The sequence below is a fragment of the Bacillus rossius genome, chromosome 11, assembly GCF_032445375.1.
Source record: "Bacillus rossius redtenbacheri isolate Brsri chromosome 11, Brsri_v3, whole genome shotgun sequence".
In the NCBI taxonomy this organism is placed as follows: Eukaryota; Metazoa; Arthropoda; class Insecta; order Phasmatodea; family Bacillidae; genus Bacillus; species Bacillus rossius.
In genome coordinates, this window is record NC_086338.1 from 5,585,956 (window position 1) to 5,609,566 (window position 23,611).

The window sequence follows — 23,611 nt, forward strand, 5'->3', positions numbered from 1 at the left end:
GAAAGTTAGTTCGCCACCCGCCCCTAGATGGCAGACAAAGGGGAATGTAAATTAAGGAAACTTTGTCTACCTGCCCAGCCTAATTCAGGACAAATATGTAAATACCCAGTGTTGTATCAAGAAGCCTTTAAATTGTACAAGTAAATGTAAATAGTATTGTAATTCGAATATGTATGCACAGGAAGGGTACAGATGTGCCCTCCCTGATGAATATGTACATACATTGTATATTTACTCTGGCTGAGCTAAGCCAGGCAGGAAAGCTCTTCCCAGTAATTTCTGGGTAGATGGAGTGCGCTGGTTTCCCTTCAAAGGCATAGTATTGTTCAGGGGAATTTTTGCAAGCTATTTGAAGCAAATCAGTGCACTTTCGGCTTTATACTAACTGATTTCCTTTCAGCGATTTTAGCGAGCTGCCGAGACTTGCTGCTGCAAGTTCCTGAGTCGACCACCAGGAGTGCTCTTGTCGTAGATCTAGCTCTTAGCACCTAGATCCTCTTCTTGTGAGTGCTGTGTGCTACCGAATCGTAGCCTATAGGGGAGGTCGAGGGGGGGATCTGGAATGGATCCCCACCCGACGATGCCGAACCTGGGCGGAGACGATCTCGGTCCGAGGCCTTCGGCCGAAGCCACCATGTTGACCGACCGACCAACGCCGACGAACCCTTATGGACGACCAGCGAAAGCAACTGCATCTTCGCAACCATCGACGACGAAGCTGACCGCGCCTGGTGTGGCGGCCTCTTCCGTGTCGGGGGGGGGGGGGGGCTCTGCCTTCGCCCTCGGCACCGGCGGGGGTCCGCCCCCAGAGCGCCAACATCAAGGTCAGCGACTCGAAACACCTCGCCGGCATCGACCTGTCCACTATTCCGACTGCTACCTCGTCTCCTACTCTGTCCGTCTACACCACTACCACCACCACTGCCTCTATCACCTCGCCCATCGTGACTGCCGCTCCCTCCTTACCCGTTCTCGTCGTTGACGCGCCTGTGGACCCCATGGACACCGCCGCTCCAGCTACTTCAGACGACGACTTTGGGTTCGTGAAGCCTCGGAAGACCACCAAGCGGCCTCTCCGCGACGTGCTCTCTTCGGATGACGCCGTCCCCTGGAAAACCGCTACGGATCCTTATCCTCCTTGCCTGACTCTGACATCGACGACGCCGCATCATCTGCTCCTCCTCTCACCGCCAAGCCTCGTCGTACCCAGCACCCGAAGAGACATAAGACTGTTGCCGCGCCGCCCCAGCCTCAACCTTCTACATCTGTCTCCCCTCCGCAACCTCAGCCATCCACGTCTCAGCGGCCGGCCACCTCTGCTCCGTCTGCACCTAAGCCGCCTCGCATGCCACCCATTGGCATTCGCTCCTCGCCGACCGCTCAACCCTTCCTCCACATCAAACACTTGCAGTCCTTGCTCACCGGTTCACTCACCGCCACCTCCATTAACGATCGTACGTCTTTCTACACTGCTAATCCTCACGACCATCAGTTCCTCTACGACCACCTCAAGAGACATGGCTACCAGCCCTACACCCACCTGCGTCCCGACGAGCGCACCGACCGTGTTGTGGTCAAGCGCCTGCCCTCCTCCACCACCGCGGACGAGGTCAAGGAGGCTCTCCTGGACCTCGGCCTCCCGGTGGGCACCGTCTTGCCGCTCCGCACCTCCGCCGACTCAACAACCCGGCCCTTCCTCGTCTGCACCAACGGACTAGGGGAGGCGACGCGGTTCCTCAAACTGAAGACGCTAGGCTGCTGGGTGGTGACCGTAGAGCGCTACCGGGGCTCTGGGAGGGTACCCCAGTGCTATCGGTGCCAGTCCACCGGACATCCATCGACACGCTGCGAGCGGGACCCCAGGTGTTTCAAATGCGCTGGGCACCACTGGTCGCGAGACTGCACCTCTACGACTAAAAAGTGTGTCAATTGCGACGGGCCGCATTTTGCTACCTCGACGGACTGCCGTGTCATACAGGCATACATCCGACGACACCCGCCGCGACCTGCTGACCCGACGATGACGACCGACGCTCCGCGCCCGTCTGCTCCGCTCCCTTCTGACGTTCGGACTTTCCCGGCCCTGCGGACTCCTGCTTGGCAGGGCCACGACCCGCCTTCCTCCTCTTCCCGGGCACCACCTCTTGCTCACCTCCCCTCATCCACTTCACAGAGGCCACCCGCCACGTCATCCACTTCCACTCGCCCCGCCGATGCCGACTCAGACGACACTTCGCTGACATCCATGTTGAGGGAACTCATCACGCTCATCCGCCACTACCTGCCACTCATCCGCCAGGTCCTGACAGCGCTTTCCCGTGCCCAGACCCCATCGGAGAAATTTGAGGTGCTCCTCCAAGCCCTCCTCAATTTCTTTGATGAATCACGCCCCACCCCTTAGTATCCTTATCTGGAACACCTTCTCCCTTCCTCCCAAACTCCACGATCTTCTCCACCTTCTCCGGGTGCATTCTCCCGATGTCGTGTTCCTCGCAGAAACCTGGCTCGACCCCCCCACACCCCTCCATATTCCAGGGTACGCCGTTCACCGCGCCGATCGTGATGGTCGGGGCGGAGGAGTGGCGTTACTCGTCCGCGCTACCTTGTCCCACCATCGTCGTCTCGTTCCGTCTTCCCCCGCGGCCGAGGCTGTCGCCGTGCGTTTGCACGGTTTTCCGTACTCCCTGACTTTGGTCTCCCTCTATCTCCCGCCCCAATTCCCCTTCCCTACCGACGACATTGTGGCCCTCGGACGTCTCGACGCCCACGTCGTGCTGGCCGGGGACTACAATGCGACCCATCCTTTTTGGGGCTGCGCTGCCGCGAACCGGCGGGGCAGCTCCCTCTGTCAATTCCTCCGGCGTACTCACCTTTCTCTTCACGCACCACCCACACCGACCTTCTATCCGGCCCAGCGCCATCGCCGCCCCAGTGTCATCGACCTCGCTCTCTCATCACCCCTTCCCGTCATTTCTCACCTTCGCACCATCACCGCCGGTACTTCCGACCACTTGCCTGTCCTCGGCTCGCTCCACTTCTTTCCTCACACCAACCCTCACCTCCCCCGGTACGACTTCATCCACGCCGACTGGTATGGCTTCCAGGATTCACTCTCCGCTGCTCTGGACCTCACGCTTCCCTTCGCCACTCCTGCTCAACTCGACGACCGAGTCCTCTACTTTTCCGACGCCATATCAACGGCCGCTTCTTCTCACATTCCGCTCGCGCCTCCGCGCCCTCTCATCGTCCCCTTCCCGCCGTATCTCCGTGACGCCGTGTCCTTGCGCAACCGCTTCCGTGGTCGCTGGCAGGCGAGCCGCTCCCCGCTGCATCGCCGAGTTTACCTGGTGCTCCGGGGGTGGTGCCGCCGGTTGATCGCGGGGTGGAGGGCCCGACTGGAGGCGCGGCGCCTCGGCTCCCTCACCGCTACCTCTGGCTCTCTGTGGTCTTACGTCCGTCGCCTTCGTTCCGTTCCCACCTCCATCCCTCCCCTCACTCTTCCTGTCGGGGTGGCGGAGACGGCTTCGGAGCGGACCGAGGCGGTCGCCGCCTACCTCGCCACCACCTTCGCCTCCGCCCCCCTCCCCACCTTGTCGTCGGAGTCCTCGGACGATGATGATGCTCCTTCCCCCTTGTCCTGTCACGTCACTCTCCCCCTCCTCCCTGATGTCCTGCCCTTCCCGCTTGCCACGCCTTCTGAAGTCACCTCTCTGCTCTCCCATCTCAAGTTTCGTTCGGCCCCCGGCTCCGACTCCATTCCCGCCCCCGTTCTGCGCCATCTTCCCCGTAAAGCCACTGTTTTTCTCACTCGCATCATTAACGCCATGTTCATCCTCTGCCATTTTCCGTCTCCTTGGAAACTCGCCATCGTCTCGCCCATCCCCAAGCCCGGCAAGCCTTCATCCTTACCTTCCTCCTACCGTCCTATCTCTCTTCTCCCCATCCTCTCCAAGATCGCAGAGAGAGTCATCCACCGGCGCCTTCTTCTTCAAGTTAACACCCTTCACCTGCTCCCCCATCACCAGTTCGGTTTCCGCCCCCGTCATTCCACCACCCACGCCATTGCTCGTGTGGAACTCCTGGTGGTGCAGGGGTTCGCCAGGCGGCAACACACGGGCATGGTGCTCTTGGACCTGGCCCGTGCATTCGACTCCGTTCCGCATTCCCAACTCATCTCTCGCCTCTCCGCCATCGGTCTTCCGCCGCACCTGGTCCGTCTCCTCTGCTCGTTCCTGGGGGGTCGCTCCTTCCGGGTTCGAGTAGAGGGGACGCTTTCCGCACCCCGGCCCATTCTCGCCGGCGTCCCCCAGGGCGCCATTCTCTCGCCTCTCCTGTTCGCCCTCCACATTTCCGACTTGCAGCCCCCGCCTGGGACCTACCTGGTGCAGTACGCCGACGATACCTGTCTCCTCGCCTCCTCCATCTCCGAGCGGCTGCTCGGCGACCGCCTTGCCCGCGGACTCACCTCACTCAACGCCCAGTTCCTTGCGCACGGCATTGGCTTGAATCACTCCAAATCACGCTCTATCATCTTCTCCCGTCTTCATCCTCACCAGGACCGCCCCCCCCGCATCTCCACCGTAGTCGTCCCTTGGTCGCCCACCCTCCGCTATCTCGGGGTCACCCTCGATCGTTCGTTCACTTTTCTTCCACACCTGGAATCCGTCCGCACCAAGTCCCGCGCCATCTTGGCCCAGCTGGCCACCGTACTCAGGCCGTCCTCTGCCGTTCCGCTCCCAGTTCGCCTCACCGCATATCGCTCATATGTCATCTCACATTTCATCTACGCCTGCCCGGTCTGGGTTCACTCATCTCGTTCCAACCTTCGACCTGTCACGTGCTCATATTTTCTTGGTGCCCGCCTTCTCCTCGGCCTCCCTCGCGCCACGCTCCGCCAGACACTGTTGGACAGGACGGGACTTCCGCACCTCCACCACCTGCTCTGTCAGACGACCGACACTTTCCTCCGTCGTTGCCGACGTAGCGACAATCCGTACATTCGGCAGCTGGCGGAGCCGCCGCCCGACGCACCGCACCCACGACGTCCGCTTTTCAGTTACGATCACTTACTTAGCGAAGGACAGCCGGACGACGTAGGCGCGGCCGGTGGACCAGACAGATGACCCTGGGGCCTCCACGCCGACTGGTAGCACTGTGGGAACCCCATCCTCCTCGGCGCCGCCATGATGATCTTCTCTCCGCTGTTCCGCGCCGGCCCATCAACGGCGCGGCACCATCCGAGCCCTGAGGACCCCCTAGCAGCCGTGAAGAACTCGCCCATCAATAAGTAGCTGAGCATCAAGGACGACCTCGTCGGGGAAGCTCTGCTTTGTTGTTGAATAAAGACTATTGTCACCTTGCAGGCCTTGTGCCCATGTACCAATCTTTTATTGTACCTTGTGCCCTTTTTTATTAAATGATGGATTTTTTGGTGGGTGACTCCCTTCAGTGGGAGTCCCCTTTGTTAAAAAAAAAAAAAAAAAAAAACTTGAGCAGTATTATTTAGGCAGCGACCTCTCTGGAGGACCGCTCCTCCTTCCTATCCCCCCCTGCTCTTGGGCAGCGACCCCTGCTTGGGGACTGCTCCTGCTCCTCCTCTCTGCCCGACCCTCCCCTGCTCTTGGGCAGCGACCCCTGTTCGGGGACCGCTCCCGCTCCTCCCCTCTGCCTGGGACAAGTCAAGATATTATGTACAGCATAAATGCTCCTAATCCTCGCTGCATAAATATGAACAAGTTAACATTCGGATACTGACTCCAAGCTGCCACTACACCTGCGTCGCGACGCCAAGTCCACTTACTGCTGGTTGGCTCAAGGCTCAGCGACCGTCTCGAGGCACGACTCCTCTCGTGACGCGACCACTTCTCATGCCTGCCTGGCAAAGACTAACTCCCCTAAGCGCTGCGGCGCGGCGCACGGCGGCTCATCTCTTCCTCCTTCCTGCGTCACGCGCCGACCCTGATGTGTCGCAGACAGGTGTGAGGTAGTCGCCTAGTGAACAATGATAAAAACAAAACATAAACACTTCAAACAATAAAATTAAGTAAATACAATAAAATAATGTTAAAAAATATTTACAAGATTTGTCCTGCTGTAAAAACAGCATCCATTCTTTCAAGAAAGTTCGTCTTTTACCGTTGATTCTCCTGGCACGCGAATCTCTCTCGCCCGCCCCCCTCCCCCCTGACCAAACCACACTGCATTATTCGGCGCACACACGACACAGGGCAGGAGAAGGCATTGGCGTGTCATAACGGGCTGTGAGAGCTGGGTCGACACTTGGGTCGACGTCATGGTAATGTAATTTAGGCTAGTAAAACTGTTGTTGAGCAAACAAATGACACACAGAAAGACAATGCAGTCATAGGACATAAATGTATGACACAGTAAAAAAAAAATGAAATGCATGAATTAATACCCTTTGAAAGTGTTAATTTGTTGAATAATTGTCTCTTACTTTCTAATATAACCTAAATGTAGAAATAACTCACTGGTGATACTTTAACAAGCACATCAACCGAAAGCAGGCTTCAAACAATACATAGAACAGTAACTAATAATAATAAAATCTATAATTACCTGTGAAATTAGATTTTACTAATACTTTCTTTCTCCAATTGAAAACTAGATTTTGGTCCAGTTCGGTTACTACAGCCAAATGCTACACAAGCATTTTCGTTTATCCCACATCTAGTAACATGAAATAATAAAGGTGGCAGATCATGTAGGCCCTACACGTTTTTTATATCAATATTTCATGAAATGTTAGTTTTAAGCCACTAAATACACATTTACACCAATTTTGAAGCTCAACACCACCACCTGCCCAATGCAATCTTATGAGTGTTAATCGAAAGTGGAATCTACCAATATGGCGGCCAGACAGTTCAGCTTATTCTAACCCCCCCCCTCCTTCGAGGTCTGAATACATGGAACCACTCGTCAAGCGCACGACCGTGTGCTACCCCCGTGACTTCATCAACACAAAGTTGCAGCCATAAACAAGCCTGGTACTCTGTATTCCACAAAAATAGCTAGCTAACATTTCTTCTCAAAATTGGTACATAAGCTGACAACAAATGTTGCAAGAATGATACAGATGATGTAGTGTAACAAAGATGACATCACAAACCTAATGCGTAGATAGTAATCATGGAGTCTGTATGGCAGCTTCGGACGAGGAAATTGAATGTGAAATAGACATAACATAGAGACATTGGGAAAATAAAAGTTACAAGAAGATGTTATTGACACTTAGAAATTTATATATAGCTTCGTAAGCCTGGATGTTTAAAGATGACAGTACACATTCCCTATTATAGGAAGGATATATATTATCCGATAAACTTCCTGTACATAAAATCTCGAACTTGCAGGAGATTGCATTGAAACAATATGTGATTTATATCCTACCTTTTACATCCACAGTTACAAGCTGGAGTAACAGAAAGGTTTATATTGTTACGATTTTCCAGTGGGGGTTCGTAAAGGATAGCCCAAATAAAGATTTTTATCACACATACAGTTTTATTTATTACTACTACTTGTCACTTACAAATAATCTTCTAAATTGGCAGATAATTAATTACAGGTAAAGAAATGTCAATTCCCCAGTCACTCGTTTCACACACCTCGCTGGGCCGCACTTCTGGTGCAACTCTCGCCGCAGCACCCCTCGTGGGTCTCCGCCTCAGGACTCCGTCGCCGCACTTCGCCGCCGCCGACGCACTTCCGTTCGCCGAGATCCCACTCGACGCCTCACTCGGAACTTCACTGACTCCGCCGCGCCTGCGACTCTATCGCCCGGAAACTCCGCCGCGGGAAAACTCCCGACTCCACTGAACTTACTCACTCCCTGCCCTGGAACCTTCGTCTAAGGACTTCGCCACTCTGCCGCACCCGCGGCACTATCACCCGGATACACCGCCGCGGGAGAATTCACTCAGTCACCGACTGACTCTCTCGAGGCCGCCGTCCTCGTTTTATCTATCAGCCGCAATTTCTGGAACTCACTAGAGCGGCCGGGGCCTGTTGCGTCACTCCGAGCCGTCCAGATGGCAGAAATCTCTCGAAAACACGTGTCGGCGGCTCGCGCAACTCCCAGCTGTCCGGTGTCAGTTACGTGTCAAAGGCATGGCGCCGCGCGGGGATAAGTGGGAAGGAGGGGGGAAAGCGACAATCCTTGTTATCTTCCAGGCGCGCGCGGCACATATCATATTGCGGCAGTCGCCAGCCAGCTCTGCACCTGCACATGTCCCGGCCAATGTCACGTTCGTAACATTGCCCCCTCCTTAAACCTGTTCGTCCCGAACAGGTAACACAGCGCTGTTGTGAGCCATGCGTTGAAGCCATCCTACGCAGCGGGCAGGTGTACTGAATATGGCCCACTTTTTGACAGATGTAACAACGCGGCCATCCTACGACTTTCCGGGTCCATATGCCAGCTTTGCGGTGACTATGGGTCTCACTCTTCCGCACCTGCTGCTGTGGCGCTTCCCTTTCCACCAGGCAACCCCGCTGAACATGCTCCCATTCCGGGCACCTCCCTTGAGAATACCCTTATCGGCACGTAGAAGCAGAACACCTTAGGTGATTTCCTGTTCCTTTAACCAGTGAGTTATAACCCTCCTTAATCCCGCTATTACATCGCTGTCCTTCCTCCTTCGGTTTCTTCACACGATTCGGGCAGTCATGTTGGACGTGCTCTCTTTCTCGACACGCGTAACACCGTGGGCGACCTCTTCTCCGTCGGACCGGTAGACTCTTCTCCTGTTCGATCGTTGTCTCACAGCAATGTACTTCTCCCTTGGGGTTCCTACCACGATTCGGACACTCGCGCCGGATGTGTCCTAGTTCTTTGCAGACGAAGCACCGCTGTCTTCCCCTTGTTTTCTGAAACTGAGATCTATTCAACAGCTTCTTCAATGTTCCGAGTATAATCTCTTCATTAGTATCTGAGTGGCTATTCGCTTGTTGGTAAGGTTCTATCACTACCTTTCTCGCTCTGATACTCATGTTTCTTGAGGCAATGCAGGCAGCTTCGATTTCCAGGGCGTGAACAAGAGCATCGCGAATGTTTTTGTGGCGGGCCAACCGAAGAATTTGCTGAACCTCCACATCTATAAAAGCACTGGTTGCCAGCTGTTGTCGAAATTCTGTTGGTGCATCTGGATAAGCGAGGTACACAAGACGCTCAATTTCAGCCTCGAATTCCTGGAATGTTTCTGAGGGCCGCTGCTGACGTGTCTTCAGGGCTGTTCTGTATACCTCGCCCATGTGTCGGTCGCCATACCTTAACTCGAGAGCTTCCACCAGTACTGCATAGTTCTTCTGCTCTGGTACTGGTATAGTCTGAAGCAGCTCGAGTGGAGGTCCTCGCAGGGCCAGGACAAGTGCTGTAGCCTTCTCCTCCTCGCCCCAGCCATTTACCTCAGAAGCTGCCTCAAACTGTCTTCTGTAGACAGCCCACGAGGTTTGGCCATCGAAGGTGGGTGGCTTGAACTTTGAATGACAGGTTGCGGCTTCCACCTTCACATCTCCAGAATAACTGCTTAGTTTCGTAGCACATGTAGCATCCTTTAGCATCCGACGCCATTCTTCGGTTACTGCTGATATTCGCTGTTCTGTGGTGTGCTCGAGTTGGGCCAGCTGTTGTGCTACTAGTTCTTCATGTTCTGCCACATGTTGCTCTAAACACTGTAGTTTGCCTTCCAACTGGTTGCTGGTATCATCGATCTTCTTTTTCATCTCTTCTTGGCAATTATCAATTTTATTCTTCATTTCTTCCTGGCTACTCTTCATCTCGTCCAGCCTATTCTCCATTTTCTCCTGGCTATTCTTCATTTCATTCTTCATTTCTTCCTGGCTACTCTTCATCTCGTCCAGCCTATTCTCCATTTTCTCCTGGCCATTCTTTATTTCTTCCCTGTTACTCTTCATTTCATTCTTCATTTCTTCCCTGTTACTCTTCATTTCATTCTTCATTTCTTCCTGGCCACTCTTAAGTTCGGCCAAGAATGCCAGGACATTCTTAAGCTCATCGGCAGCCATCTTTCTTGTCCACATATACTAAAAGCCTAAATAATTTTTTTCTAATACTGTTCTTAATTTTAAATGACCTAGTCGAACCTTCTAATTAAACTAACAATAACTCTATTACATTCAAAACTAACACTGACTACAGGATACTCAAACTAACTGTAGAAAATTTCAAATTCACTAAAGTTCTAAACACTAACTATATTCTCGTAAACTAAATTCTATCCTTAACTATTATTCTAATAATGTAACAAAATCCAAAATCTATTAATTAGGGCTATCCCACTTCTGACACCAAAATGTTACGATTTTCCAGCGGGGGTTCGTAAAGGATAGCCCAATTAAAGATTTTTATCACACACACAGTTTTATTTATTACTACTACTTGTCACTTACAAATAATCTTCTAAATTGGCAGATAATTAATTACAGGTAAAGAAATGTCAATTCCCCAGTCACTCGTTTCACACACCTCGCTGGGCCGCACTTCTGGCGCAACTCTCGCCGCAGCACCCCTCGTGGGTCTCCGCCGCAGGACCCCGTCGCCGCACTCCGCCGCCGCCGACGCACTTCCCTTCGCCGAGATCCCACTCGACGCCTCACTCGGAACTTCACTGACTCCGCCGCGCCCGCGACTCTATCGCCCGGAAACTCCGCCGCGGGAAAACTCCCGACTCCACTGAACTTACTCACTCCCTGCCCTGGAACCTTCGTCCAAGGACTTCGCCACTCTGCCGCACCCGCGGCACTATCGCCCGGAAACTCCGCCGCGGGAGAATTCACTCAGTCACCGACTGACTGACTCTCTCGAGGCCGCCGTCCTCGTTTTATCTATCAGCCGCAATTTCTGGAACTCACGAGAGCGGCCGGGGCCTGTCGCGTCACTTCGAGCCGTCCAGATGGCAGAAATCTCTCGAAAACACGTGTCGGCGGCTCGCGCAACTCCCAGCTGTCCGGTGTCAGTTACGTGTCAAAGGCATGGCGCCGCGCGGGGATAGGTGGGAAGGAGGGGGGAAAGCGACAATCCTTGTTATCTTCCAGGCGCGCGCGGCACATATCATATTGCGGCAGTCGCCAGCCAGCTCTGCACCTGCACATGTCCCGGCCAATGTCACGTTCGTAACAATATTATGCAGATATTGCTTGAAACGGCCTTGATTGTGTTGGAGACGAACCATAGTTGTAATTAATCAGTGGTGTGTATTAAATAGATGCTAGGTAAGCAGTACTTACCCTGTTGTTTTGTTATGTTGCTTGGCGTAATGTAATAATTTTTGGTATCTGGTAATTACATCTCGTGTGCCAATGCGATGCGATCACCGTAGCGGGCGCGTCGGTTAGCATGTCACCCAGTTGCCATGGTAATGTGAAAGCCGGGCTGGTGAGAAGACCGGGCGGAGGGGGTGAAAGGGTTCGCATATCTTCGTGAGACTACTTCGGTAATGTTCGCTCAAGGCCCGCTGTAGCCAGAGAAGATGGCCTTAGCTGTGTGTGCGCGCGTCGGCAGGCAGAAGTTGCTTTGTGTCGTGCAACAAACAAATACCGGTACAAATTTTATTTTTACAACTTATAAGGCAAGTTTTCATTGCGCAACAGTGTCCGTTTTAAGAACATTTTATTCTGTTTTGGTGTTTACTGTTTTCGTTTTAAGTGCTAGCCAGTGAGAATGTAAACTTCATCTGCGACTGCCGTCCACATGTCAACAAGGTAAGCTATGAGTTCCGCATCATATGCTGTCCGGGATGGAGCGGGAATCTCAACCCGGCCCCTGCCGAGAACACAGCCACTGTGTTATTTGCAATTTTTTGAGTACTGATTTTAATTATTTTTCTTTTGAAGATAAAAAAAAACGTGTTTGGCAGTGGGGAGACCGACTCCAGATTTAGACATAAAAACAACAGGAAAATCTTTTGTTAGACTTTTTAATTGTAATTTATATTCGAAAAATGAGTGGTTAACAGGCTGCCCATTACTTGGAAAACTTTTTTGCTGGCCATGTATTCTTGACATCGACCCAAGTGTCTTCCCGGGTCCTTCAGGCCGTTATCCCTCGTCAGCGCCCTCTCTTGCATTAGTAGTGCAATGGGAGTGTGGTGCTGTGCGACGTGCTATTTTGTTTCAAGGATTTGACGTTTATTTTTATTGTATATATATATTTTTTTATTAATTGTAAATAACTTTTTTCATTTGAATTTTATGTAATTGCTATTGTTGTATTTGTTCACCGGGCGCCTAAGCCATGGTTTCTGCATGTGGGCAATCCGCGTATTCCGTGGGCTCGTGGGAGATTGGGAAGATACGGGCGCTCGGGCGTGCCAGGCAGAGTGGGAGAGGTAATCGTCATCTGGGCTCGAGATGCAGCGGTCACGGGAGCGGCGTCGCTCCGCGCTGGTGAGAGAGGCAATCGTCATCCCGGCATGAGAGACAGCGGTTGTGCGGGAGACATCGCTCCGCGATGGTAAGAGCGGACATGTCTTCAGTAGTCTTGAGCTGTGCCGTGCGGGAGTAACCATAGTTTTTCGGACGCATAGTTTTCCCATCGCGTTTTAGACTTAGACATTTCTCAAGCAAGTTTCAACATGAGTTTTGTGAGTCGTGCATTTTTTTAAACTGGACGTTCGCCGTCGCAAGCATAGTTTTCATACGCGTCTCTTCATTCAATGTTTTGTACAGTTGGACAGTCATAGCCCCATTTTGCACCTAAAAATCCAAATTTTTCTGGGGGAGGGCCCCCGGACCCCCCCCCCCCCAACCACCTTAAGTCGGGAATGGGTGAGACAGTTTACCCACACAATAACTCCACCACGCACCACTGTAATTAATCATCTCTATTCCGTCACCTTACGATACCATACTTCGGTCTGTAGATGTGGTTGTTGTAAAGAAGATAATAAATTACCTTCGAAGTAGCTGGGACTTGGAACAAAGAAGGATAATAAAACATTGACCCTCATAGGCGACACTAAAGGCCAAACAAAGAAAAGGTAATGCCTCCATAAAACACTGTGGAGACTGTGGATCTAATTGAATAAGTGAATTATAGTGACAACACTCCGGTAGCCTTACTGTAGGGATTGAATGTCCATAAGGGAAATAAATGGGTGCCAGTTTTCTGTCTGGCCATGTGACCGGAGATAGAGGCATGCCAACTGAAGGATTCCCTGGGTTGTTCAGTCTAACCCAGGATGCCATATTAAATTAAAAGAAGAATGCACAGATCGCTTATGGTGGTTTATTAGCACGGACATGTAGTACACGGTGCTATCATACTCCTGGCCATTTCTGTTATCAGATAGACATCTCTGCACTAAAATGGTCCCTTCCACTCATTACATTTCTAGTAAAGGTTTCTTCCCATGAGTGACGCGGCGCAAGTTTCTTTGTGGATGTAAGTCCTTGCTGCTAATACTAGAGCACAAGTGGGGTTAAGGAATGTGTCTACACTTAAAACGGTATCCAAACCAACCTTCAGAAGAAGAAAGCATTATTTGTTACAAGGTTTTACCCATCTTTGAATGAACATGAAATTACCTATTACATTTCCAATGAACTGAATCCATCCCAAGTGAAGGTAACCAAACTAAGAACAAAATTTAATTCCTATGCATCCTTTCATATTTCTGTTTTGGAGGAAGACTTTTTAAGGATCAATAACATTGTTTTTTGGCCAAGTGGGTGCTTAATTAGCCTTTTCTACGGGAAGTTGTACCCAGATCAAATAATTAACGTCTCTGAATCAACGAATCCGACTGAAGTCAGTAAATCAAGCCCACAACCCTTAATTGCGTTTGTGCATGCATCCACATCTACCTTATCTACATCAGCTTCTAATTCATCCCGGGTGTCTGGAGGAACACCTCTACCTTAATATTTCTCCTGCATTCAGTTTCTAAGGAGTGTGTCATTTTTTATCAAAATGTCAGAGGACTAAGAACCAAATCAACAGTCTTTTCTGAAAACCTTCTTACTTCTGATTATAATATAATTTGTTTAACTGAAACTTGGTTCCACGAAAGAGTATAAAATCGCATAATTTCTCGGACAAGTATCTTATATTTAGAAAGGATAGAGATTCTCTACTGACATTGAAAAAAAACATGGTGGTGGTGTTCTAATAACAGTAAATAAACTTACATTTGATTCAGTTGAGCTAATTAATACACTTGATTATCCTGGTGTGAAAGCCTTATGGATTAAAATTAAAAGTAATTCATCTAAACAAGTTATTATTGGTACTATCTACTTACCACCTAACACACAGTTAACTAAGTACGTATTTATCGTATTTTGAATATATTGAAGACAAACTTTCGTCCCTTCAAGATGAAATAATTATCCTTGGTGACTTCAACGTTCCTGGTATCGATTGGTCCAATTATAACTTACAAGTGAACACTAATCGTAAGGCACAGAGTCTTCTCAATTTCGCTTCAAGCCTCTGCCTTATGCAATACAACAACACTCATGGCCGTTTTCACCAACGCCTCCTAAACACGCCCTCAGCAAAGGACTGCTTAAGTTTAGGCATTCCTTAAAGTCAATTCTCACGAAATTGGTTTTCACCATCGTTACATTCACTTATGTAGGGGTTGCTTAGTTAGGGACTGGCTTGCCATAGAGTGAGGGTTCGTACAGATATAAGTACTAATAGTTTTCAGGTTGGTACTTCGAACTTGTTGTCACTCGACATAGGACATAAGCCAATTAAATATTTTTACTAAACAGTAAACAAATATCTGAATGTTTATTAATTTCGCGGTAATTGGATGGTACGATGTTAGTGTATTTTCACGGAAAGTAGTAGCTATATGGTCGTTGCAAAGTAGTGTGAAAATGTTTGAAACAAAGAGAATGAAAATGCAAAACTTTTCTTCTGATGAGAAAATGAAGGTGTTGAGCCTAGTTGAGAGGCATAAAAATATAATAGAAAATAAGAGGACGGATGCTGTTTCGAGCAAAGAAAAGGACGCAGCATGGGAGAATTTATTCGCTATTGTAATTTTGTCTAAGTTTAAACTAAGTTTTAATAGCAGATGAAAAAAAAATATCAGTTTATTTCCTTTATCACATACAAAATTCCTTATAATAAATGTTCTTTTAAGACTTTTCAAAAGAAAAACCTTTAATTACTTCCTTATTAAATGAGTTCTTAAATAAAAGTGGAGTATGCGAACATTCTCGAATGTTTTTATATTAAAGAATTTCACATTAAGTTCACCTTAAAAATGTTCCACAACTTCAGCAATAACATTTATATCAAAAATAAAATGTACATCTTCGGCTAGTTCTTCGTATTCCTCCACGGCATCCATTTTATTTTTCTTGTTTTGTGACAGTAAGTGCCACTTAAATAGTTAGGGGCCCGATTTCCACCACTTAAACTAAGGGATGCTTAAGATTACTTAAGAGTTCCTTAACTGTTGGTGAAACGATTCAATGTGCTAGGCAGCCCTTACACATGCCTTAAGCAGCCCTTAAAAGTTAGGGGACATTGGTGAAACCGGCCATCAGCCTCTCCCTAATCGTTTCGATTTAATTTTTTCTAACTCATCAAACTGTGAAGTGTCTCAAGCAACTCATCCACTCGTAAAAGAAGACTTCTATCATCCAGCATTATTTATAAAATAAATTTTAGACTCTTTACCATATAAGTCTAATTCTTCGACTAATCTCAAAAAATATAAAGATGGGGATTATCTTGGTCTTTTTAGTTCCATTAAATATTTTGAATGGTCTTTATTCTATCAATCTACCGATGTTAATTTTAGTGGATCAACTCTCTAACTGCATATGTAACAGTATGAATGAATTTAATCCTGTTATTTCTAAAAAAAGTTACTAAATACCCTTGTTGGTTCTCTAGTGAATTAATATTTAATATAAAAGCTAAAAAAACACTTCCATAAATTACAGAAAAGAAACATGACCTACTATTCCCAATTTTCATTCTACAGGCAGCAAGTTAAATATCTAATCAAACGTGACAAAATCAATTGGACCCGACATATTGATAACAAAGTAAGGTCTTACCCTAAAAAGTTCTGGCACTATGTAAAAATAATGATAAATGGCTACCGGGAAAAGTACTCTTTCAAGGTTAATGATGTTGTGTCTTCTGACCCTGTTTTGCTATTTAATACCTTTGCTGAATATTTTTTTAATGTATATTCATTTACTAATCACAATCATAATGTTAATGTATCAACATCACATCGTGATACCATTTTGGTCCCCGTTATTTCTGAAAGTCTTGTGCTTTGGGGTATTAAATCCCTAAAATCTTCTATGTCATATGGTCCAAAAACCGACTGTCTCCTTCACAACATGGTTTTAGAACTGGTATGACCACAGCAACCAAACTTGTGTCCTTTCTAAATCCTATTTACTATGATGTAACGATTAGGGGTCAGGTAGATGCCTGCTACTTTGACCTTGCGAAAGCATTCTACACTATTAACCATTATATTTTACTCAGTAAACTTGCTAAATTTGGTTTATGTGGCAATTTTGTAACCTGGTTTCCGAGTACATGCATTATAGATGTTTTTTTTGTTTCCATCAACAACAGTTATTCTACATATTTTAAAGTTCCATGTGGAGTCCCGCAGGGTGGCACTCTCTCTCCATTACTTTTCAATATTTTCATAGATGATATTACATTTGTACCTAAACATTCGTATGGTGTATTGTTTGCCGATGATTTTAAAATTTCCAGATGTAATAACTCTATCAATGATTGCATGTTACTTAAAATTGATATACATGAAATTAAGTAATTCTTAACACAAGTAAAACAAAAATTATCTCTTTCACAAGGAAATATCATCCTATAAAATACGATTGTTTTTAACAATAAAATAATCCCAATCACTTCTATAAAAGATGTAGATATACTACTTGACTCAAAATTATATTTTTATTTGCATGTAAATTACTTAGTTACTAGTTCAAATAGAACATTAGCTTTAATCAAATATATTACATTCTATGCTACAAACAGTGACTCTCTTCTTTGTCTTTATTTATCACTTGTTAGATCTAAGTTAGAATATTGTTCAGTTATTTGGAATTCAATTAATGCTTCTGATAGCAATAAATTAGAATCTATTCAGAATAAATTTTATAAAATAATAAAACTTAAAAACTTCTCTAAGCTTGCAATAGATTCTCTTTCTGAACGCTGTATCTATCTGGATTATGTATTTATTAAAAACTGTTACTGTTCAAAATTTAATTGTAAGTTTGACGTCGACCCAAGTGTCTCCCCAGCTCCTTTAGGCCATTATGCCTCGTCAGCCCCTGATCCACCCCTGCCCCATGCAATGTGATACTGTGTAATTTAGTATTAAGAACATACTTATTTGTTTAATGTGTAATGCTTTAGAATTTTTATGCATTCTTTTGTATTAGTAAAAACTAATGTTAAAAACTATGTTATATAATTTTGTAACTTATTCACCGGGCGATAGAGCCGAGGCCAACACCCGGAAACTCTCCGAGCACTGCACGTGTCGCGGAGTGGGGGTAGGAGGGGCGGACACCGAGGGGCCGGACGTAATCCGGACACCGCTACGACAGCACATAACGCAGCCCGCATCGCCGCAGCCACACGCGGCCAACCACCACGCCGCGGTAACAGCCATGACGCCGCCCGCGTCACTGACAACCCAGACGTCCGTCCTCAACAGGACGCCGCCTCCGACGCCGCCCCCGCCATATGGGGTGGAGACAACATCACCGCAGATGGAAGACGTCACACCCGTCCAGCCACTGTGGTACAATTGGCACGCGGAGACCGGGTGGACACGTCAGGCCGACTCAACCACGCCACCTCCGGCACCACCGACGCCGCCCCCAGCCGCTGAGAAAGCGACTGGCGCGGCCGTGCACACCGACACAGCCACAGGGAGATGCAACCTGGCAGGCAGCCAGGTCGCCGATCACACGCAGCATCACTGCGGATCCACCACGCCAACTCCGGCACCACCGACGCCGCCGCCTCCAGCCACTGGGAGAGTGACTGGCACGGCCGCACGTCTCAAAGCCGCCACATCGCGACCCAGTCCGGGAGACAACCAGGTTGCCGACGACATGCCACGATGCACAGAGGGCGTGCCACTTACGCCTGCCGCGCACGTCGAAGTGGGCGTGTCTCCTCCGCCCGCCGCGCACGTCACAGGGGGCGTGTCACTTCCGCCCGCCGCGCACGTGAAAGGGGGCGTGTCACTTCCGCCCGCCGCGCACGTCAAAGTGGGCGTGTCACCTCCGCCCGCCGCGCACGTCACAGGGGGCGTGTCACTTCCGCCCGCCGCGCACGTCAAAGTGGTGTGTCACCTCCGCCCGCCGCGCACGTCACAGGGGGCGTGTCACTTCCGCCCGCCGCGCACGTCAAAGTGGGCGTGTCACCTCCGCCCGCCGCGCACGTCACAGGGGGCGTGTCACTTCCGCCCGCCGCGCACGTCAAAGTGGTGTGTCACCTCCGCCCGCCGCGCACGTCACAGGGGGTGAGTCACTTCCGCCCGCCGCGCACGTCACAGGGGGCGTGTCACCTCCGCCCGCCGCGCACGTCACAGGGGGCGTGTCACTTCCGCCCGCCGCGCACGTCACAGGGGGCGTGTCACCTCCGCCCGCCGCGCACGTCAAAGTGGTGTGTCACCTCCGCCCGCCGCGCACGTCACAGGGGGCGTGTCACTTCCGCCCGCCGCGCACGTCACAGGGGGCGTGTCACTTCCGCCCGCCGCGCACATCAAAGTGGGCGTGTCACCTCCGCCCGCCGCGCACATCACAGGGGGCGTGTCACTTCCGCCCGCCGCGCACGTCACAGGGGGCGTGTCACTTCCGCCCGCCGCGCATGTCACAGGGGGCGTGTCACTTCCGCTTACCGCGCATGTCACAGGGGGCTTGCCACTTCCGCCCACCGCGCACGTCGAAGTGAGCGTGTCTCCTCCGCCCGCCGCGCACGTCAAAGTGGGCGTGTCACCTCCGCCCGCCGCGCACGTCACCGAGGGGGCGCTGCCGCCACGCACGCCACTGCGGGCGCGCCACCTGCGCATGCCATGCGCGCCGCTGAAGGTGCCACGCCGCCTCCGCACATCAGGCGCGCCGCTGAAGGCGCCACGCCGCCTCCGCACATCAAGCGCGCCGCTGATCGGCGCCGCGCCGCCGTCGCCTGCCACGCGCTACCATGGGAGCGCCGCCGCCTGCCGCTGAAGACGCCGCGACGCCGCCGCCGCCCACCTCGGCCGCCGATGACGCTGACCCACAGGTACCCGACGCCGCCCCATGGACAGCCGCCCCGGGTGTACCAGGTCAGTGTGCCGGCGTATCTTTAAGTGTGTGTGTGTGTAGTGAAGCGTTGATGCACATAGCGGTCTCAGAGAAGGGGGGGCATTTGACGCCGACCGCCAATGCTCCTCTGTCGCATAGACCGCTATGCCTCATCAACGTCTCATAAAAACGTGTGCACCGAACGCGCTTGTGCGCGCAGCAAAGTGCAGTGCGTGCGACGAGGCAAACGCCGTGCAATGAGTGCTGCGCCGGCGGAAGGATCCGGCCGGGTGTGGCATATCCTTCCGCCGCACTACAACAAATTATTATAATTATGTTTTCCACAGGTTTTTATTAAACATTATTTTTCAGTAATTAATAATTCAGTCTTTGCTAAATCATGTTTCACTGTGCGATTTGACCCGAACCTGGCCGGTTCAGTTTCCCGCGAAATTCACACGTTTCCGCGGGAGGGCTGGCGGGGGAGGGGGGTCGCGCGCGGCGACACCGTCAGTATCCTTCGAGAGCTCAACCAGGCCGGCAGCCTGCGCGCAACGCGGAACCTTCAACCTTTGCTTTCACCGACATGTAGTTTTCTATAGTGTAATTTCTTTTCAACCTTTTTACGTACAGTTCCGCGGTCGGCCTAAATTTACCATGAGGTACTTAACTTAATTAAATTAGTGCTCCGAGATGAGTGTTCTACGTCATACGTAAGTACTGTGGGGAGTTTATGTGAATTTACGTCGGCGCTTCACGCCCCAACCTAGCCATGTCAGAGTGTATTTTTTGTAACTATCGCGTCACGTGTACAAGTCCGCCCCTCATGCGCATTAAAACCGTGAGCCGCCACTGAGGAAGTCAGCCGCGCTTGTGACTAGTCGCGTCGGGCAAACCGTTACGGCCAGAACGGGCAGCACCATGTATTGGGCTGTGCTGTATTAAATTCACTAACTAAATTTTGTGTTATTCTTCAGGCGTCCCGAGTGGCCATAACAGCTCGGGGGGCCCTACTGCGTTGACCCCTACCTCTAGCCACAAGGCCGAATCCTCCCTGAGATCACGAACCCAAACCAAAATCACGTCTAAATAATCAGAGGTAGTGGGGACAGCGTCAAAGTGTAGCTATATAATGTAATTTTTTTGTTTACATCAGAAATAAGTAAATGGACCAGATAGAACATTACCGATACGTCTTGAAGCTGGCATTCACTAAGCAATATGGCACCTATGTAGCTCAGAAATTGTTTACATGAACAGCTGTTTTAAACAACAAACAAACACACACATGTTGTTATACTTTTAAAACCATTAAAATCATTAAAATAATGATTTTTGGGCGTGTTTATTAGGTTAGTATAGCTTCATTAAAAAAAAATTGGGAGATTGTGTGAGTGGTTTATTAGGTCAGGATAGCTACATATTAAATTAGAAATTCCTAAACAGCTATTGAAATGATTAGACAGTATTTTTAATGTAGCTATACCAACCTAACTAACCATCCTCAGTGTTTTAAAGTATTTATAATGTAGTCAATTGACCTTTTTAAATATAAGTTGTCCAAAACATGCATACACGCCGCCACCGTTTTTAATTAATGAATACGTAATCACCTATTGGCACATGTTCACATGACAACATTCTCCAATTACAAGAAAAAACAGTTAATGCTCGCAAACAAGAAATGGCTACCTACCTACAGCTTTAAGAATACAGCAATGTCGTGATTTCAGCATCGTAATAATATTAATGTGAAATCAATCTGCAAATCAAGTAATTTGTTGTTACACTAAATTAAGAAACATTAGCATTATTGAAAAGTATGCTGGATTACACTTACCTAACTACACTTAATAGCAATACATGTCAGTTTGCGCCTTACTAAACGGGTCCTGTACAGTTTCATATTAACATCAATTTCTCAAAAGTATTATTAATTGTGTCTCCGCTTGCGGTAAAAATTAGTGGAAGGTCCATTGCACAAAATAAGCGCCCCTCAAAGTAATATTTACCAAAATCCATAAATTCAAACTATGCCTTCAAACTTGAATCCTCCTCACCAGCCAATAATTCAGGCTAGCCATCGCCCACACTAATATCTCGTACTTTAACATGAATCCATCCAACAGTTATTAAGATTTGATGTGTAACATTGCTTTTTCAATACTGTCTGATTACATTTGGTTCTACGTAATTGCGACATTGTCTATTGCATCTGAAATATCATATAGATAGCAACTAATAGAGCCGATAAAAATAGTATTTCACTAAAATAATCATAATCAAACACAATTTACCCGTGAAAGGTTTTCTTCTTATGCTTTTCCTTCAGTAACTGGCTCTCAGTTTTCCTAGAACTTCTGTTCACACAAACATACGCAACACACGATGCCATAATATATTAATATATCATGCTTTATAGATTGTCACACTGGTTCAATATAACACATTCTACTTCTAAAACTACCAATCTTTTGAGAAATTACAACAGATACACCTACAAAACTCAAAAACCAAATTAACGATACATATATAAACAAACTTTCAACTACTCGCAATGTAATCAAATAGCGAAATCAACGATGTTATTCACTAAGCAATATGTCGAACCTTCCCTCTCACCATTCCCCTACAGACTTCAAACCCCTCAGCTAAACGATGTGTTTATGTTCCATCTGGTCTATTTACTTAACTCTGGTTTACATTAGCCTATAATATGTGTTATTTTCTTATCAAATTTATTACAATGTCGGCAATTAGTAATTTCATTATAATGTCTATGTTTTGTATTTCTTTTTATGTGTTTGAAGTGGTCGGTGCGCGTCACTTAAACTTCGCGCCGCGCGGCGGGCTTCGGCGCTCCTTCCCTTCCTACCTTCCCCCCCTCTCTGCGTCCAGTGCTGTGTTTGTCTTCCCCTCGTGAGGTGTCCGCGCATGCGCGTGGCGCCCTCTTGCTTAATTAAAACTAGGTGTAATGCCATGAAGGCTCTTCTTGTTCGTTAGCAGTCAGTCGGTGCTGGTCGTGAATTAAGCATGTAGTCAGATACTTGCTTTAGAGAGAGTGTGTGACAGCGGGGAGAATGCACGTAAGTGTTGTAAGGTGGTGACACTTACAGTAATGTAAACGGTACTTGGTAATAGCTGTATTATAAATTCCATTTCGGCCGTCACCGTCTAAATTCTATTTGGCATTTATTGTTTTCCTTGATCATTTTTTGTATTGGTACCATGCATAGTTTGTTTGACGTCTCTCCCCGTCTGGTCTACAGTCTTCGTTAGGACTTGTTTTTACGTAATGTATTTAATGTATTAATTTGTGAATTTTCCTTTTATATCATGCTTTATCATGCTTTATCATGCTTTACAGTAAGCTTATACCGCCTAGTGTAGGTTAGGCCGCGGTCGCCTGCATGTTCATTTGACGTTTTTTTTGTATTCTCTAATGAGGCATGTCATTATCCTTGTGTGTAAGCGTTAATACTTAATTGTACAATTTCTTTCCATCAAGTATCTATCAAGTTAATATTATGTATTCTATCAAGTATTTAATCCTAAGGAAAACATGGATATGTGTTCACGTATTTTGCCGTGGCATTTGTACCGCTAATTATTCTTGCTATCAGTATTAAATAAAATACTCAGAATTAATTTTGTAGGTGAAAGAATGTTTTACGTGAGGCTTTTGCCCAGGAATAAACGATATGTATTTAAACTTGCTAATTTAACCTTTGCATCCATCCTTGGCTATAATTGTTAGATTACCCCTTTTTGAACACTATTTACTCAGCATAATTTATTCAGTATTTTTAAGGATAGTGTTACACGCAGTTGAAGGTTCACGTGAATGTACTTCACCTGTTTACACTGTCCCATGAAGCTCATGGAAGCCTTCATGTTTTATATGTTGATGTTTGTCTTTAATAGTTATATTTTAAACTTTATTTGTTTGTTTGTATTTTTTTTATTGTTTATATGTTGTCATATATATGTGTCGTGCCTACCGCTAAAGCCCTAGGCTGTTGGTGGGCATGTTACAACATTAATAAATAAATAAATAAAACACTAACACATTACTTAAGGTGTAGACGTTTCGTGCTAACTGTGCACGTGTTTTGTGGCACTATTATGCCATGTCAGACGTTTCCGCATTGAACAATGCCTCTGAATCTAACACTAAGGTACATACGTGAAACACTGACACCTTACTCAAGGCATAGAGGTCGTCGTGTTGACTGTGCATGTGACGTGCAGAACTATACTGACATGGCGGATGTATTCACTACATGCCCGATTGCGCGCGAAGGTG

At 48.2% G+C, this 23,611-nt stretch overlaps 1 protein-coding gene across 2 annotated transcripts in view; it reads right to left on the bottom strand.

Annotated features, from left to right (window-relative positions):
- The window catches only part of LOC134536595 (gastrula zinc finger protein XlCGF57.1-like), a 256,297-nt gene that overhangs the window by 12,189 nt on the left and 220,497 nt on the right, over positions 1–23,611 (bottom strand). For both annotated transcript variants that reach the window (XR_010075811.1, XR_010075812.1), the window contains exon 6: positions 5,801–5,991. The gene's annotated coding sequence lies outside the window, so the exon portion shown is untranslated. The remainder of the gene's footprint in view (positions 1–5,800; positions 5,992–23,611) is intronic.